Source organism: Cebus imitator, unplaced genomic scaffold (genome assembly GCF_001604975.1).
Source record: "Cebus imitator isolate Cc_AM_T3 unplaced genomic scaffold, Cebus_imitator-1.0 Scaffold229, whole genome shotgun sequence".
Taxonomy (NCBI): Eukaryota; Metazoa; Chordata; class Mammalia; order Primates; family Cebidae; genus Cebus; species Cebus imitator.
Window position 1 is genome coordinate 1432353 of NW_016107544.1, and position 11583 is coordinate 1443935.

Below are 11583 nucleotides of genomic sequence, written 5' to 3' on the forward strand. Positions count from 1 at the left end.
GAAAATCTAGAAGAAATGGATAAATTCCTGTACACATACACCCTTCCAGAGTAAACCAGGAAGAAGTCAAATCACTGAATAGACCAATAACAAGTTCTGAAATGAAGGCAGTAATTAATGGCCTACCAACCAAAAAACAAACCAGGATCAGATGGATTCACAGCCGAATTCTACCAGAGGTACAAAGAGGAGCTGGTACCATTCCTTCTGAAACTATTCCAAACAATAGGAAAAGAGGGACTCCTCCCTAACTCATTTTATGAGGCCAGCATCATCCTGATACCAAAACCTGGCAGAGACACAACAAAACAAAGAAAATTTCAGGCCAATATCCCTGATGAACATTGATGCAAAAATCCTTAATAAAATACTGGCAAAACAAATCCAGCAGCACATCAAAAAGCTTATCCACTACAATCAAGTTGGCTTCATCCCTAGGATGTAAGGCTGGTTTAGCATACGCCAATCAATAAATGTAATCCATCACATAAACAGAACCAATGACAAAAACCACATGATTATCTCAATAGATGCAGAAAAGACCTTCGATATAATTCAACACCCCTTCATGCTAAAAACTCTCAATAAACTGGATATTGATGGAATGTATCTCAAAATAATAAGAGCTTTTTATGACAAACCCACAGTCACTATCATACTGAATGGGCAAAAGCTGGAAGCATTTCCTTTGAAAACCGGCACAAGACAAGGATGCCCTCTCTCACCACTCCTATTCAACATAGTATTGGAAGTTCTGGCCAGTGCAATCAGGCAAGAGAAAGAAATGAAGGGTATTCAATAGGAAGAGAGGAGGTCAAATTGTCTCTGTTTGCAGATGACATGATTGTATGTTTAGAAAGCCCCATCGTCTCAGCCCAAAATCTCCTTAAGCTGATAAGCAGTTTCAACCAAGTCTCAGAATACAAAATCAATGTGCAGAAATCACAAGCATTCCTATACACCAATAATAGACAAGAGAGCCAAATGATGAGTGAACTCCCATTCACAATTGCTACAAAGAGAATAAAATACCTAGGAATACAACTTACAAGGGATGTGAAGGACCTCTTCAAGGAGAACTACAAACCACTGCTCAAAGAAATAAGAGAGGACATAAACAAATGGAAAAACATTCCATGCTCATGGATAGGAAAAATCAATATTATGAAAATGGCCATGCTGCCCAAAGTAATTTATAGATTCAATGCCATCCCCATTAAGCTACCATTGACTTTCTTCACAGAATTAGAGAAAACTACTTTAAATTTTATGTGGAACCAAAAAAAGAACTTGTATAGCCAAGACAATCCTAAGCAAAAAGAACAAAGCTCGAAGTACCATGTTACTTGACCTCAAACTATACTACAAGGCTAAAGTAACCAAAACAGCATGGTATTGGTACCAAAACAGATACATAGACCAATGGAACAGAACAGAGGCCTCAGAAGTAACACCACACATCTACAATCATCTGATTTTTCACAAACCTGACAAAAACAGCCAGTGGGGAAAGGATTCCTGATTTATTAAACACCATTTAATAAATGGTGTTGGGAATACTGGCTAGCCATATTCAGAAAATGAAAACTGGATCCCTTCCTTACACCTTGTACAAAAATTAACTCAAGCTGAATAAAAGACTTAAACATAAGATCTAAAACCACAGAAGAACACCTAGGTAATACCATTCAGGACATAGGCATAGGCAAAGACTTCATGACTAAAACACCAAAAGCAATGGCAACAAAAGCCAAAATTGACAAATGGGATCTAATTAAACTAAAGAACTTCTGTACAGCAAAAGAAACTATCATCAGAGTGAACAGGCAACCTACAGAATGGGAGGAAATTTTTGCGATCTATTCATCTGACAAAGGGCTGATATCCAGAATCTACAAGGAACTTAAACAAATTTACAAGAAAAAACAACAGCCCCATCAAAAAATGGGCACAGGATATAAACAGACACTTTTCAAAAGAAGACATTTATGCTGCCAACAAACATATGAAAAAAACCGCATCATCACTGGTCATTAGAGAAACACAAATCAAAACCGCAGTGAGATACTATCCACGCCAGTTAGAATGGCAATCATTAAAAAGTCAGGAAACAACAGATGCTGGAGAGGATGTGAAGAAATCGCTTTTACACTGTTGGTGGGAGTGTAAATTAGCTCAACCACTGTGGAAGACAGTGTGGCAATTCCTCAAGGATCTACAACCAGAAATACCATTTGACCCAGCAATCCCATTACTGGGTATATATCCAAAGGATTATAAACCATTCTACTATAAAGACATGTGCACACATATGTTTACTGCAGCACTATTCACAATAGCAAAGACTTGGAACCAACCCAAATGCCCATCAATGATAGACTGAATAAAGAAAATGTGGCACATATGCACCATGGTATACTATGCAGTCATAAAAAAGGATGCGTTCACGTCTTTTGCAGGGACATGGATGAAGCTGGAAACCATCATTCTCAGCAAACTGACACAAGAACAGAAAACCAAACGCTGCATGTTCTTACTCATAAGTGGGAATTGAACAGTGAGAACACATGGACACAGAGAGGGGAACATCACACGCTGGGGCCTGTTGGGAGGGTTGGGGGCTACGGGAGGGATAGCATTAGGAGAAATACCTAATGAGACGATGGGTTGATAGGTGCAGCAAACCACCATGGCCTGTGTATACCTATGTAACAAACTTGCACATTGTGCACATGTATTCCAGAACTCAAAGTATAATATTTTTTTAAAAGAAAGATGGAAAGTGAACTAACTGGCTGCCATTTCTCCTTCTCACCTAGAGCAGGTGTAATGCCGATTAAGTAAGCCCAGGTCTATGTGGTTGGATATGTTCTGCTTCATGCAAACTCCAGCCTACATAAGAGGTTCACAAAAAATATTTTTACATTGGCAAAAACAGTCCCAGTAATGGTCTCAAACTTCTAAGGAATTATTTTAGATACTTTGTAAATAGCATTGATCTTTGATTCAACATAGAACTTACCCTCAGAGAACCCACAGAGTAATAGGAGAAAGCAGTGTGCAAATCAATAATCATAATAGCATCTGATAATGAAGTACAAACGGAGGCTCTTGGATAAGGAAGACCTAGTACAGGCCCCAACCCAGGTACCATGTAACTGTGTGACTGTGGATAAGCCTATTTCTTCTTGTGTAAGCAGCCATAAAAGTACCATATGGCATGCATAGAAGATTAAATCAAATATAATATACGCAAAAGAGTACAATATGGTGTCTAGTACATAGAAAACACTCTGTGTCAATCAGTGACTGTTAGATGAACGTAATACCAAGGCATTTTAGTGCAGGGCTGGTTACCAAGACTAGAAGGCTGATGGAGGGTGTTCCAGAGAAGGTGCTATGTGGGAATGGGGAGTGGTTCTGTAGTCAGTTCAGAAGGAGGAGGGACGCAGAGGAGGACAGAACAGCATGTGCAAAGGCATGAGTCACAACATGATGTGGGACTTTGGGGGAAAATGCCAAGTCATTACTGGAGCACAGGGTCCTGGAAAAGTAGTCTAAGATCATAAGAAGGTTCTTAGATGATCCATGCAAAGGAAGTTGTCTTTAATCTACAGATAAAAGAAATCACTGATGTGTTTTTATATGGGAGTAGGAGTGGTGAGATGATCAGATCTGCATTTCAGAGAAACATGCAACAGTGTGGAGAATCAGTTGAAGAAGGAAAAAAACTAGAAGCAGGACGGTGACATTAAGTTTCCCTTCCTGTAATAGAAATCAAGGTATGGCCAGGCGCAGTGGCTCAAGTCTGTAATCCCAGCATTTTGGGAGACCAAGGCAGTTGAACTGCTTGAACTCAGGAGTTTGAGATCAGCCTGGGCTGGGGAACATGGAAAAAACCTCGTTTTTTGTTTTTGTTTTTAAAGATGGGGTTTCACCATGTTGGCCAGGCTGGTTTTGAACTCCTGACCTCAGGTGATCCACCCACCTCAGCCTCCCAAAGTGCTAGGATTACAGGCATGAGCCACCGCGCCCAGCTTAATAACCTCGTTTTTACAAAAAATACAAAAATTAGCAGGTCATGATGGTGCACACCTGTCGTCCCAGCTACTTGGGAGGTTGAGGTGGAAGGATCACCTAAGGCCAGGAGGTGGAGGCTGCAGTGAGCTGTGATGGCATCACCACACTCCAACCTGGGCAACAGAGTGAGAACCTAGTCTGAAAAAGAAAGAAGAGTAAAAGAGAAAAGGAAGGAAAGGAAGGAAAAGAAGGAAGGAAAGAAGGAAGGAAGGAAGGAAGGAAGGAAGGAAGGAAGGAAGGAGGGAAGGAGGGAAGGAGGGAAGGAGGGAAGGAGGGAAGGAGGGAAGGAAGGAAGGAAAGAGGGAAGGAGGGAAGGAAGGAAGGAGGGAAGGAAAGAAGGAGGGAGGGAGGGAGGGAAGAAAGAGAAAGAAATAAGGAGAAGAAGAAGGGAGGGAGGGAAAGAGAGAAAAAAATAAGGAAAGAAAGAGAAAGAAGAAAGAAAAGGAGGGAGGAAGAAAGGGAGGAAGGGATGGAGGAAGAGAGAAGAAAGAAAGGAAAAGAAGAAAGAAAGAGAAAGAGCAGGAGGGAGGGAGGGAGAGAGAGGAAATCAAAATATGTCAGTCTCCAATCAGAAACCCTGAGTTTGTTTTTCATTGTCTTCAGAGTAAAGCCCAGCTACCTTGACATAAGTTTCAAAGTCCTAACCACCTTGTCTCCACCTGTCTCACTCATCCCCTGCCCACCCCATGACCTCCACCCATACTCAGCCCTGTGGCAGTCGCTAAGCATGCCACACACAGTCACCTCTATGCTTCCTGCCCTTCCCTTAGCTAGCAGTTTTTCCTTATCTCATCCATCTGGAAAGTTCCTACTCATTCCTCAGTGTCCCAGTCAAATCTTATCACCTCTATAAAGACCTCCGTTATCCCACATGGGAGCTACTGATGCCTCCTGTTCCCTTCCTGGCCTAGCAGATGTCAGCTATATATTTATAAAGCTCCTTTTAACTTCTCTTGTAAAAAGTGTAAGTTTTTTTTTTCCAGAAAACCTAAAGGAAGTCTTTTGATGACGTCATACTCCCTAAGTTTTAATTGAACAAAAATTTCTTTTCTCTCTGCTGTGTAAAGGTGAACAACTCATGAATGGAGTCAGTGACTGTTTACAATGGTGTTTGGAAATGTTCTGCTGTGAGGTTGTGGGGTCTCAGTTCCCTTTAGCTGGGAGGTGGGGAGATTCATGCACAAAATCCTCATTAGTGTTCATTCGAGCTGCCTAAGTAAATCCGGGGTTCACCGGTGGGACAATGACTGCCTTTGTCTTCCTATTTTGTGTTTTGTATAGAATACTATATCTGGCAAGACATGCCTTCTCAAACATAAGGAGATAATTGGTACTTTGAGGGAGAGGTTTAACTTATTTATAATTGTCAAGAGTTTAAACATGCAGAAAAGAAAGAGCAGTCGTAGCTTGCCTCTTTTGAAAAAATGCCCTCAAACCAGGTCAGAACTCTCTGTCTAAATCAGATATTTTGAATGATATTTAACTGAAGATTAGACATGGATCTTTTAAGTTTTTCTTTAAAATAGGAAACTATAAGTTTATTAACAATTAATTTCTTCTTAAACTACTCTTATTTGAAGCACTGCTGCTCACTGAAATCTCTTGTGATTAATCTGCTGTTTAGACCACTCTATTTCCTATATGGTGGTGACATTCAAGGCAAGGAATAGAAAGGGCCCGGTCCTTGGCCAGGTGCCTTGGCTCACCCCTGTAATCCCAGCACTTTGGGAGGCCGAGGTGGGTGCATTACCTGAGGACAGAAGTTCGAGACCAGCCTGGCTAACATGGTGAAACCCCATCTCTACTAAAAATGCAAAAATTAGCTGGGTGTGGTGGCACATGTAAGTAGTCCCAGTTACTAGGGAGGCTGAGGCAGGAGAATCGCTTGAACCCAGGAGGCAGAGGTTGTGGTGAGCCACGATTGTGCCATTCCACTGTAGCCTGGGCAACAAGAGCAAAGCAAAACTCAGTCTCAAAAAAAAAAAAAGAAACAAAGAAATGGCCTGGTCCTCTTGCGTATTTTCCTTGATCTCTGCGGCACCTAACACCTACTTTCCCTCCTTCCCTTGTGAAGCCCAAGGCCTTGCTCCTGGCTCTCCTAACTTCCATCTCACCTCTCAGGCCATTCCCTGCTTCTACTTGCTTCTCCTGCATCCTAAATGTGGAAGTTCCTTATAGATGAGTCTTGGCTCTGGGACATTCCTGTTCTCCTGTTTCTCCTTCAAAGAGCTCTCCATTCCCACGGTCACAGCTTCCTCTTCTGGCATATGTTCTTGGGTCTCTAGTCCTGCTTTTCTCCTGAGCTCCACTTCCATATTTCCTCATGAATGACTGCTCTGCTGCTCAAACTAAGTAAATGCAAACCCCCAAACGTATGTTCTGTCCCTACCCACACCCAGACCAACTCCCTGTACCCATTGCCTTGTCTCTGCAGGAACACCACCCTTCTTCTAGGCACATGGCTGAAGGCATGTATTCTCATTTAACTCATCTCTTACTTCTATTCTACGAGACAGGTAATAAATCAGCTTCTGTTTTATGACCTTCCTGTAGCTATCACCTGAGATCAGACTAGGAGTTTCTCACTTTCCTAGATTACTCCAGCAGCTCCCAGCTGCCCCCTCAATTCCAGACTGTCTCCTGTCCTGAGATTTCATCACAATACTTCCAGATCAATCCTCTTCCCTTCTCCACCTCCCAGCAATAAATGGGCACAATATAGGGCTAGATGTCAGGTTTCAATCATGGTTCTAGCAGTTACGCACTGGGAACCTGTTTCCTTCTCTATGAAATGAGTGGATAATGTCTGTCTTTCAAATTGTATGTCAGAATTAAATAGAATCATCACAGTATGTAAAAGGTTATATATCAGGCCAAGCATGGTGGCTCACACCTGTAATCTCAGCACTTTGGGAGGCCAAGGCAGGTGGATCACCTGAGGTCATGAGTTCGAGACCAGCCTGGCCAACATGGTAAAATCCTGTCTCTACTACAAATACAAAAAATTAGCCAGGAATGATGGCAGGTGCCTGTAATCTCAGCTACTCGGGGGACTGAGGCAGGAAAATTGCTTGAACCTGGGAGGTGGAGGTTGCAGTGAGCCAAGATTGTGCCATTGCACTTCATCGTGGGTGACAGCAAGACTCTGTATTAAGAGGAAAAAAAAAAGAGAAAGAAAGAAAAGAAAAAAGATTGTACATCAATTGCTTAATATAGTATCTGGCACATGTGGGTTTTCTTTACTTTTTCTGTTTTCTACTACATTCATTCTAAATTTGTTAACCTTTACCATCTTCCATAATTTCAAGGTGCCACCTACCTATTCAGCGACAACTTTGTTCAGTCATTTACTTATTAAAACAATATTTACTAAGTATTTACTATGTGCCAATTGCTCTAACCTTGCTTCTATGTACAAAGAGTAAATATCAGGGGGACTCCAAAACCCCCATCAGCCTCACTGAGTATCAGCCTTATTCTGTTGGTCTTCTTGGGTCTTTTATTAACGAAGTCAGTTATAAACCTCAAGACTCTTTCTCCCCGGACCCTTTGGTTGGGGTTTTGGTCATTTGTTGATGAAAACTACCTTTTTAGGAAGTCAAGCCCCAACCAAAAAGGTCTAGTCACCCTCTTTCTGAGAGGAAGGTCAGAAATTGTAAACAGAAGTGAAAACCACCCTATCCCTTCCCCAGGTTTTCCCCAAACCCTCTCAGGGATGTACCTTGCAACATAGAGAAGGTACTTCCTTCCAAGTTGTTTAGACTTGGTCTTCCAAATATTCACGTTCTCCAACATGTACCTGTCCAGGCTTTCCACATTCAGCCTTTCTCATCCCAAGCCTGTGGAATTGCTGTACTGATCAAACTCCTTTAGGGCCTGTACCATCTCTTTGAAAAAGTGGAATATTCGTAGTATATATCAACCTAAGGAAAGAAAAAATATTAGGAATGATATTATTAAGAAGACAAACATTAGAAGTGAGACCAAAGAAAGGATCTGGCATTTGGTTTTAGAAAGAGAGGCATGAGTCATTTACTACCTTGACTATATAAAAAGTCTGATAGTGAGTAAACCCGAGAAGCACAGAGGAGGAAAGAGCTTGGATGAAACCAACTCCTCTCCTTCAGGGTGAATCTCTAAGATCCCCTTTGATCTCAGCAGCCCCGTAGGCCCTGGTGTTTGCCTCCAACTTTCTCAGCTTTGAAGCCAGCCTTCTTATTAATAGCCACTGTGTTGATTAAGAACTGCTGTCCTGAGATGGCAGAATCTTGTCTTTGTCTTTAGGGAAAGCGTTTGTGATGAGTTTACTCTAGACATTCTGAAGACATTTTGAGACAAAGACTGACTTAACACCAAAGATTGTAAGCTCTGTTTGATTCATTCATTCATCAGCAAATATTTATTGTATAGAGTTGCTACCATATGCCAGGCACCAGGCTAAGCACTGAGGTAATAGCAGTCAGAAAAACGAACACTGTCCCTACCTTGTGGAGCTCAGTCTAGTTACAGGGGTCAGCCAACTTTCCATAAAGGGCCACATAACAAATGTCTCAGGGCTGTGAGCCATAAGGTCTCTCTCCGGACTACTCAATACTGCCACTGTCGTGAGAAAGCAATCACAGACAATAAATAAACAAATCAGCAGGGCTGCTTTGCAGTAAAACTTTATTTACAAAAACAAGCAGTGTGCCAAATTTGGTCTGCAGGCTAAAGTTTGTTGACCACTGGTCTAACAACACACATAAATGTAGGTGAATATTTTGCATATTCTATGTTGTTTCAGTTCTGACCTTTTTGTTTGCAAGAGAAAGAAAATCTAACACAAACTGAAAAATCTAAGGACAGGGCTAACTTTAAGTGCAGATTGATAAAGCGCTCAGTTTATTTTTCTCCGGTTCTCAATTCTTCTTCTGAATTCCCGAAACCCTCAGTTCAGTTCTTACTCCATGGTAGCAAGATGGTTGTCACAATTCCAGAATGACATCCATGGGGAAAGTCCAGTGCATGAGAATCTGTGTCCTTTGGCTGTCAGTGACTCTGGTTACCTGGACTTGGGTCATGTACTCAGGCCCTAAATAATTACGGCTGTAGATAATGGGATGTAATGATTGCCTTAGGGTCTTGCCACATACTCTACCCTGACCCTTGGCTGGGACAGAGAATGGGAGAGGGGTAGATTCCAGTTACCAGAAAACTGGTGAATGAACGCTGGAGTACATGCTGGACTGAATGCTACTGAATAAATTCTCCACTACATGTGTCTTGTTAAATTCTAAATGAGTGCCTCCCAAGGCCACATTTATTAATAGGAATGCTATAATACGATTTCAGCTTTTCTGTCTTCATCAGGAAGTAAACAGTACTGCTTATATGCAAAATAGTGTCCAAAATTTTAATATTCACATTTGTTTATTTTGCATCACAATCTCAGTCTTTTTTTTTCCTGTTACCAGTATTTTCATTCGGTTTAGTCTATGCTAGAATATAAATACATAACGATATGTTCTTTCTTGTCATGGGTAGTCTTTTACATAACCAAAATTTGTAGCTATTAGTTTATATAACAAAAGAAAGGCTAAATCCGTAAATTATCAGAAAAGAAGCAAGGATATAGGAGAATAATGCATTTTGTATAAATTATAAAGGACAGTTACGATGAAAATCCATTACTTTCCTCTCAACCCAATTTTACAAAATAAAGTCAACATGTATTATTCTGTGAGCTGCTAAGAGTACATAAACACTGTGGCCCATTCAGAAGACAGAGGTCAAAGACAAAATGTCATGACTGATCTTAGTCCTTTACTGGAGTTGAGCTTCTTTCATAGTCTTCTTTAGGTGGTAGTAATTTGGCAAGATTTTCATCAAGAAGTTCAGCTGTAGTGTCTGCAGCTGCAGTCGCTCAGGATGCACCTGTCAAAGGCAGTCTGCATCATAGATCATCGTATTCTCAGGGATGACCTCAAAAGTATTTAGGTGGCAACAAACTCCTATGATGCAGCCACTAGTCAATATTACATTTCTGCCTACATATGCTTTTGATTCAATGATGTCATTATCTCCCATCTTCATGGCTTGGGAATAACAGCCAACAGCCAACTTCAAACACATTATTGGTGCCAATGATCATAGGTTTTGGTTCTGGATCTTCAGTGTCAGGAGTGATATTATCCGGGTAAGCATTTATGATATGGGCCTGTTCTTCTGTTAGGCTCCCTTCACCAATGAGTGTTGGCCCGGCTTCCGCAACAATTCGTGCTTTAGGGTGGATCACTGTCCAAGGTCCTCTTTTGAGTCTTGGTATGGTCCCAGTTACAACCTCAATCTTTTTTTTTTTTTTTTTTTTTTTTTTACAGATTGCTCTTTTCACCAGACTAGAGCGCAGTGGCATGACCTCAGCTCACTGCAACCTCCACCTCCCAGATTCAAGCAATTCTCCTGCCTCAGCCTCCCGAGTAGCTGGGACTACAGGCTTGTGCCACCACACCCAGCTAATTTTATTTATTTTTTTGTATTTTTAGTAGAGACGGGGTTTCACCATGTTGGCCAGGATGGTCTCGATCTCTTGACCTTGTGATCCACCCACCTTGGCCTTCCAAAGTGTGGGGATTACAGGTGTGAGCCACTGTGCCCGGCCTAGAACCTCAGTTTTATTAGGAATTTTTTGATTCATGAACAAATTCAGACAGTTTATTAGTAATTTTCTGATCTTTGACTGTCTTAGTCATTTTCTATCTTTTCTGTGTGAATTCTTAGAGGTAGACTTACCAGAACTTTGTTTTCTTTTTGATGTCAGAGAATCTTTTGAACTACCTGAAGCTAGATTTAGAGCATCTAAACCTAATTAAGGCGCTAGGTTTGAACCATTCACTCATTCTGAAGCCACCTTTTTCTCCATAGGATCAGAAAATGGGCTGAAAATACAGCCCTTTCCAGAAACTAGTTCATGCCACCCTTCAAACAATCGAGGTCAGCATCTGCTTCCTGAATCAGCCACCCCCTTGCCTTGGAGTCCCAGGCCCATTAAGCAGCAGGCTTCACTCCCTTGCGGTGGAACGGTTCCCGTGAACAGGGAATGGAGGACTCCTATCGTGCTGGACGCTTAGTTTGAGAGGACACCAGTTAGAATAAAGAGCCAGAAGAGGAAATCGTATTGAAGAAAGGAGGGAAATGAATATTTTTAAGGTTAAGAAAATTGCAGTTATTTTTACATTTTCACTTTATACTTCAGAATCAAAGTACACGAGCTCTGCAGCAGAGAACCTTTCTTAAAATGGATCTTTCTTGGCAGTTGCTGTGGCAACATATCACACCCTAACCCCAATAAAAATGGAATTTCTTAGAAGGCGGTGCATTTTCTCTCCCACGTTACAGTATTTTTTTGGCATCATCTTTTAGTACTATTTCTTTCATTCTTTTTTTTCTTTTTTTTTTTTTTTTTTTTTTTTTTTTTTTTTTTTTTTTTTTTTTTTTTTTTTTTTTTAAGAGATGGAGTCTTGCTCT

At 41.1% G+C, this 11583-nt stretch overlaps 1 protein-coding gene and 1 pseudogene across 8 annotated transcripts in view; one reads left to right on the forward strand and one right to left on the reverse strand.

The window, feature by feature from the left end:
* Positions 1–11583, forward strand: part of CEP112 (centrosomal protein 112) — a 646693-nt gene that overhangs the window by 538742 nt on the left and 96368 nt on the right. The gene's annotated exons all lie outside the window — the stretch shown is intronic.
* LOC108281678 overlaps positions 9875–11583 on the reverse strand; it is an 8018-nt pseudogene continuing 6309 nt past the window's right edge.